This window comes from Vigna unguiculata, chromosome 6, assembly GCF_004118075.2.
Source record: "Vigna unguiculata cultivar IT97K-499-35 chromosome 6, ASM411807v1, whole genome shotgun sequence".
Lineage (NCBI taxonomy): Eukaryota > Viridiplantae > Streptophyta > Magnoliopsida > Fabales > Fabaceae > Vigna > Vigna unguiculata.
The window spans coordinates 13,720,156-13,728,609 of NC_040284.1; the positions used below are offsets into that span (position 1 = coordinate 13,720,156).

The following is an 8,454-nucleotide window of genomic DNA, read 5'->3' on the forward strand; positions in this document are numbered from 1 at the left end:
TTATCTAAACAAGCGGTATCTATATATTTTTTAATAGATAGCACTTTCTTTAGAAAATGTTGTCTATCAAAGCTCTCATAGACAACACTTGACTGAATAAGCGTTGTCTATCAAAGCTCTCATACACAACACTTGACTGAATAAGCGCTGTCTATAAAAGCTCTCATAGACAACACTTGACTGAATAAGCGTTGTCTATCAAAGCTCTCATACACAACACTTGACTGAATAAGCGCTGTCTATAAAAGCTCTCATAGACAACACTTGACTGAATAAGCGCTGTCTATGAGAGTAGTTTTTCATCAATAGGTAGCGCTTTTTCAATTCATTAGTAGATAGCGCTTGTTCAAATAAACATTGTCTATTTTTCATTAATGGATAACACTTTTTCAATTCATCAATAGATAACATTTTTTAAAACAAGCGATGTGTATTGGTTTGATTATTGTTTATTATAATTTATTTAATTTTTTATTCATTCTATTCTTCGACTCACATGCATGTATAAAGACTTCGAATGAAATCAAGCAAAACTGAAATGAAAGGGCATTGAAATTCTTACATAGTTACACAAAAAAACTTAATGATGTTTATATATTTTTAAAAAAGTATAATATTACATGAAAGAAATTAGCAAAAAAAACTAATATTTGTAGTACTCATCCATCATGTTCCATTTTTGCTAGACTGTGGGGCCAAAACACTTTAGACAAAACATTATTCCTAACCTTCCCTATTTTGTTATATAAGGAATTATACAACTAACCTATAAACATTTACTAATGAGATAAAAACACCAATCTTCCCTGACTTCAATGATTTGATTGTCAGAATATTGTTGACATCTGCAACTAGGAAAATACTACAACAAAGAAAAATAAAACAAAATTAGTCAATCAAAATCCTACTACAAATGAATAATACATATAATTAAGATAACTTACATCTATTGGAATTGTCCCTCCTTCACAATATGTGACAATTTCCTTCATATATCGACAAATGTAATACCCACAATCATGGCCGTTGGATTGTTTTGGACACTAGAAAACATCAATACAATTGGTATTAACCTTCAAATAAAACAACATCATTTGATCTTCAAATGCACAATTGTAATCTACCTTAATTGGTGTCCATTTGATATTGCTTAACTTAGACTTTGAAACCATAGACCCTCTTTGAGCTCGGTAGGTTTGTATAACCCTTGTTAATAATAAAAATGAAGCATACATAAGTAAAAAAATATATATACAAAAAGTATACATAAGAAACAATAGAAACAATGTTACCTCAACCATTTCCAATAAGCCCTAAATTACAAACAATTTTTTGCAGACTGTGATATAGTAATGCTCCTGCCATGGTTGCCAATCTTTTGAATGTAAATGAATCAAGTTGGTAGAATTGCAAACGGTTTCCAGCAAATGGTTAAAATTGAAATGCAGAGTTTGTAGGGGTAGGTGAATTCAATATTAATTTTTATCAGAAATCAATTCCCTCGTGACTTCCATTTAATTTCTTCTCTGTCGCTCACTCACGCACAACCACAACCCCCGTACATTTAAAAATAGTATTTGGAGTTTAGTATTTACATCTCCGGTCAAGGTATAATAAGAACAGTAGATCATTTACATGAAGGGTTTACAGAATCGATGATTAGTGCATATATATTCACATTGATGGCAAAGATAGATAAAAACAATACAAAGAATGAACAAAGATACAAAAAATCGAGGAGAAAGGAAGAGAATTTGGTACTCAATGAAGGACCGTGCAATGGTTGCTAAGAGAACTGGTTCGTTGCTGGAAAATTGATGGAGAAGAAGAACGAATTTCCCAAACCCTTAATCAATAGTGCCCACTCTAAATATCAATGTTGTTGTGCTTGGAGGATGCGAACGTTGTTGCTCTGGTTGGAGACGCGCCTGCTTCTACTGTGGCTGCAGACGATAGCCGCTTCTACTGGTGGGAGACGAGGCTTTTCTGTTTTCGCGTGAGGGTTAGATGAAAAGAAAACACAATGGGAAAGATTGGATGGCGCGAGAGAATTTTTTTATGATACATAGATGACGCTCTTTTGCATAAACGCTTTCCATTGATTATAAAACGCTATCTATTTCATCTATTTAAAATAATTTATTTAGTTTTAAACATATAAATGAAACCGTATCATTTAGATGCTAAAATAAATAGCGCTTTTTTGCTTAAAAGCTATATATTAACGTAACATAAATAGCGCTTAACTTTGTAAACGCTTTCTATCAGTTTATATTAAAATATTATTATTTTTAAAAGTATAAAACAAACATAGATAGCGTTTTTTCTAATCAAGCGTTGTCTATGTATAACGCTTTTTATAGCATTTGTTTAATAAAACGTTGTCTTTTAGCATGTGTTTTAATACATAGCGTTTAATTAAATAAGCGTTATCTAAATAGCGCTATCTATTCCTAATTTTGGCGTAGTGTTACCATCAAGAAAGGAAAATGCAATGGTCGATGCTTTAAGCAGAAAATCTTTACATGTCCCCTCACTAATGATTCAGAAAAGGCGGTTTGAAAAATTTAGAGACATGAATTTATCAATCACACTAAGCCATGATAAAATGCAATTAAACTCCAGTCATATCAATAGTAACTTACAAAATCAAATTCATGAGGCACAAGTAAGTGATGAATTCATTCAAAAGAAAAAAAAAGTTGATAGGAAACAAGAATGGAAAAAACTTTGGCATAAATAGGGGAGGAATTTCGAGATTTAATCAAATAATCTGTGTGCCTAATAATGGGGAGGTTAAAAAGATGATTTTAGAAGAATCACATAAGAGCAAATTAAGCATACATCCGGGCACAATAAAAATGTATCAAGACCTTAAGAAATATTTTGGTGGCCCTAGATGAAGAAGGAAGTGGCACAATATGTAGTAGCACGTCTAGTTTGTCCAAAAGCTAAGATAGAACACCAAAATCTACCAAAATATTTTCTCTTGTAGAATTTGTCTATCTCTCAATTCCTTGACCTTCTTGCCCATAATCATATAAACATTGCGTCAAATGTAATGGTATCCTTTAATTGTATTGTATCGGGCCTTACTACATGAAATGGATCAGAAATATATTTTCTTAATTGAGACATATGAAAGACATTGTAAAGGTTGAAAAAAAAAGGGTAAAGAAATTTAATAATCAACATGGCCTAGTTTTCTAAGAATTTGATAAGAACCAATGAACCAAGGAGTGAGTTTCTTTGATTTCATCACTTTACCAATTCCAATTGTCAGTGTAACTATCACCTTCTCGAAATTCAAGATGTTGTCTTCCCTTGTCACCATAACTTTTCTATCTGCTTTGATTTGTTCTTAATTTTTCCCTAATCTTTTTTATTTTCTTTGTTGTTTATTGAATCATGTGAGGACCTAAGATTAAATTTTTCTCTACTCTCAAACTAACACAAAGTGTCCTACATTTTCTCTCATGTAATGCCTCATGGGGTGCCATACTTATGCTAGAGTGGATAAAGTTGTTATAGGTGAACTCAATTAAAGGTAGGCATCGATCCTAATTATTATAATCTTCTAACACGCAAGCTTTTAACAAATCTTCTAAAGATGGATGGTCCTTTCTATCAACAATAGATAATAAAAATGGCATATTAGCAACAATAGGAAGTAAGCTTATTTAAATATGGTAAATCATGTAGATAATAAAAATCTGCCTCAGCAACAATAATATTTACAATAAAAATATTTGCTTCCATGGTATATCATGAAACATATTTTTCTTACCAGATTTTCATGATACTGCACCTCACCCTAAAGTAAACATGACAGTAGTTGATAATCATAATCCAATTTGCATTAATATATTAACATTTGCAAGACACCCACACACTTTAAAATATTTTAAATGTGGTTATCTTTTCTTTCATAACTCATAAAAAGTTTTATCACAACCTTTATAAGGAATTATGTTCAAAATTATGGCAAGTAGAATATAAAGTTTCACTACATATAATTTTAGGTAAACTATAACTTGAAGCATAACATTTACCATATCAAACAAAAGCATTTTATTTTTCATTTCGCTACACCATTAGATTAACATTATATGAAGATGTGACTTAGTGAATAACCATGAGTATCAAAAAATCACTCATTTATAAAGACATATATTCATCACTTCCATTTTTAATTAATTTTATACCTCAAAATTTTATAATTTGAATGGTCTTTAGCCAAACTTCTCATCAATTGTAATAATAATGTCATATATTACAACTTTCAACGTTTGTAATAATTAAAGAAGAACTACTAAATATTTTATTATAAGATAAATGTATAACACTTAAATCAAAGAAATCATCACAAATATATCATTTACCAACAAAAACACAATGTCTAGAAATAACAACTCTATGGTACCGAAAAACCACTTAGTAATAAACAAACTTTTTTCTTTTATTTTTGGTATAAACAAAATAATTCTTTATTAGCATACATATGAACATTGGTTCATAATCTATAAACAAATTATTTGAGTTAAAAACATGATTTAACTCGTTAACTTAGGGTTAATGACATTATACCTTTTAGATTAGAAATCATATGCAACACTTATAATAATAATATTAACTTCAGTCTTGTAATTAGACTGAAAATTTTAAACAAACTTTAAAAATAAAAACGATATTTTTCTCAACACAAAGACTCATAATCAAAACATAATTTTTTTCCTGATTTATGTTTTAAACATTAAGCACAATTAGACTACGAAGGAAGTAATATTGAAATAAGGTAATAAGTATGATGTCAAATAAAACAATCCATTCTAATTTCATGTCATAAACAATATTTGCACATTCATGAATATGATAAAACATATAGTTATTGTCAGTCATTTGAAATTTTTTTTTACATTAATATCAAGATAAACCTTTTTTTTTTGCGAAGATGCATAGTTTAGATAAATCTTTTCTTTTTTTTGCAAATGCATAGTTTAGTTCAAGTGTTTTCCATAAATCAATAATAGTTTAGTATAACAAACCATTTTATAAATAATATAAAGCACTTAAAATATATCCATCAAATATCTTTATCAAAAACATCATAACATATTAATTAGCAGCTCTATATATCACAAGAAAGAAAAGTATATTCATATTTCAATGAGTCAAATATTATTTTTTGTTATTATCAGAAAAAGAAAATTTTACCTATACATAACATCATCTTTGACTTTTGCAATAACAAGAATAATGATGAATAAACTAAAATAACATAGGTGTTTCTCTCTAATATGTTAGGAAAATATTAATCAAAATACATAATAAAAATTATATAATAATAAGAATAAGACAGAGATATGGATAACAAAATATTCATAAAGTCAAACAACAAATAATAATAATAATAATAATAACAATATAAAACAAAGTTACAAATGAAGTAAGGAGTAAAAATAGCCTGAGTTGAGACACGCATAGCGTTGTCCTTAGATAGAAATACCCCCCACTGTACATGGCAATACAACATTATTTGCGCTGCCCTCCCAATATATAACAACCCGTTAGATCATCGAGTGCAACAAAGTATCTATGAACCTTATGAAATTGTAATAAATCTAGTTTTAAAATAAAATAACATGTAATCAATAAAATAAATATAAAAAACCTTTTATCCATAAATATCATTTACCTCTAAAATTAGTATTGCATAAAACATTAGTAACAAAAATATTTTATTTTAATTATTTATTTTTTAAATTATATTAAATATTTCCAACATTATAATTGTTAAAATAACTCTATAAAGCATAACAACAACCTCAACAAAACAAATTTGAAGAAAAGTTTCATGAAAATGTTTTCTTTAATAAGATGTTTCAACAATACACTTTTCTCATTGAAGTTGCATTTGACAAGTTTCATAAAATGCATCTTGTTAGAGGAAACAACATTAAACTTCACTTATTTATATTTATCGGGACAAAAATTTGCAAAACATCTTTGAATGTATTAAAACAAACTTCACTAATGGGATCATATGGTCGTGTATGGATAATTGTTTCTCCTTTTGAACAAGAAGTTTTGATATGACATTTTTGCTGCACATAAATAAGCATTGCAAATTATTTAATCTATATGTACAATGCGGTTTAATAATTGGGAAATGAGATTTCTAAGCTAGATAACAAAAGTCTTGAATTGTGTACTTATTAAGAAAAGCCAATAATACCAAACTAATGTACTTATTAATTTTACAAGTTGAGTAGAGAAGGTACTTATCAGATAAGTCACTACCCATTGACTAAAATAACATTCTATTTATTTTTAGGGAAAGCACTAGATGTTACATTCACTAAGAAAAATGAATTCGTTGGACGAGTTATAGTGGTAAGGGCTCCTAAAAGTTTGAACTATTGAATGAATAGTATTATTGCTGAGCGAAAACGTTTTAGTAAAATCTAGAGAACTCATGGGTGTTAGGTCTTCTAGTGAGGTGAATCTATTAGATGAGATATTCATTAGACGATACCTTTGCTAGACAAGTATATAAAACTAATAGACAAGAGAAAAGAAAATCTTTGGAAAATGTTGGAATCGTTTTTATAATGAAATGAAGTGGATGAGAAATGTGAGGCTAAGTAGAGCTAGAGCATAAGATTATAATCTACTGTGTGGAGGTTGAGTAGAACTTGAACTATGTTGTCAAAATATACTATGGATATTCATATGCATAAAAGTTCAACATCACATTAGATTTTGGCCACAACCCAAACTTTACTAAGCATCTCTCTCTCCCTCACACACACACATATTATTAGAAAATGCGTTAGAAAATTAGATGTATATCCTCTGCTAAAACATGTATATCCATGAAACCCTCCTACAATCATATTGATATTGCTTCGTTTGTTTGTAGAATTTTGTTGAGGTCCATCTTGCTTCCTGCTTTGTTCCTATGGAGGAGGTGGATTTTCTTATTGTTGTCGTCCTTGTAATTCTCTTAAGCTTCCTCATCCTCAATTTCCTCGTCGTCCACGTCCCCAATCTCATCCCTTTTGCATATTATATACAAAATGAGTAAGCGCTTTGGATTGGATAAGTTCTTCTATCAAATCCTTAACTTTGGTGCATTCCTCGGTTGAGTGACCTTGGTTTTGGTGATAGCTCCATCTTTTGCTGAGGTCTCTAATCGAGGATTCGAGAAGGGCTATGGAAGACGAATGAGCTCCAAATTGTAGGCTTCCTATAGTATAGTCTCCCAACTTGTGTTGATTATCATGTAGGTATCAAATTTGCCAAGTCATTGAACTTTGAAAGCTTGGTTATCCGAGGAACCCTTGGTTTGGATGTATTAACTATTTTGCTCTAATTATCCTTTATAGACATATGATGAGTAACTTGTATTCAAAGCTTGTCCATGTTCTCCGACGGATTATTGATGAGAAAATACAGGAATGGCCCTAATCGTAGTGCATATATAATAACATGCATGATAACCAATGGGTGGAGGTCTAGAAACTCATTAGTTATGCTTGTAAATCGTTCCATAAACTATCGTAAGAGTTCATGATCCCTTTGAATGACGTGCTTAAGGAAGATATACGAGGCCACCACCAACTTTCAATCTATAAATCGGGCTATGAACATGGCACATAACATGCTGAATGAATCAATGGAATAAGGTTGTAGTGCGTTACCATTCCAAGACTTGTTCCTTAAGTGTGGTAGGGAAAAACCAACAATGTACTTGGATGTCTCTAGAGATAATGTTGACCTATGTGACATAGGACTTACATGTGCCTTCAGGTCTAAGGTTCTGTCGTATTTATCAATATTGATGATAACTTGTTTCAGAATATGAATCCTTTCTATTTCCGAGGTAAAGGGATGCATACCTTGAACTGAGCCATGCATGTTTTCATTGAGCTTGGCACGCAAAATAACACGAAAGGGAATGTGTTGATTACATACATTAGAGTCCTTGTGTGTTGGTGCTATCTTTTTCTCTGACTCTTGTCGAGTGCCCCTGCCATCTACCCAAGGTGGTGCACAAGACTCATGATCATCTTTTGTACATGAGTCGCACTACTCATGACTGATCTCCTTCCGATCTCGCTCTCGACTAGCCTCTCTCCTACTTTGTGGCGAATGTTAACTTTCATAAAATTTATCACATCATTTGGGTGAGGGAGATTTCTTGTGTGACTAAGGAGTTTATGTTCTCTCCTTCCATATGCGAGGGAAAGTTGGTTATTGTGATTTGTATCCTCCTCTCTCCAAGATTGAATGGTACGAGTTGTTTTCGTGTCAACCACTCATACCGAATGAAGGGATGGGACCCTAGTCTAGACTGAGGGATAAAACATTCTTTGTCCATATTGTCCAGCTTTTGATTCAAAGCTTGCAGCTCTTGTTGGTGTTGGGTGCCAAACATCTTCAGGTGGGTCT

The 8,454-nt window shown here is 31.0% G+C and overlaps 1 long non-coding RNA gene across 1 annotated transcript; it reads right to left on the reverse strand.

Annotated features, from left to right (window-relative positions):
* Window positions 1–728: 728 nt before the first annotated feature.
* LOC114187011 lies at window positions 729–1,213 on the reverse strand. The gene is made up of 3 exons (XR_003605182.1): window positions 1,125–1,213; window positions 945–1,043; window positions 729–862 (listed from the first exon to the last, which is right to left on the reverse strand). It is a non-coding gene; the product is annotated as an uncharacterized LOC114187011 (long non-coding RNA).
* Between the last annotated feature and the right edge of the window lie 7,241 nt (window positions 1,214–8,454).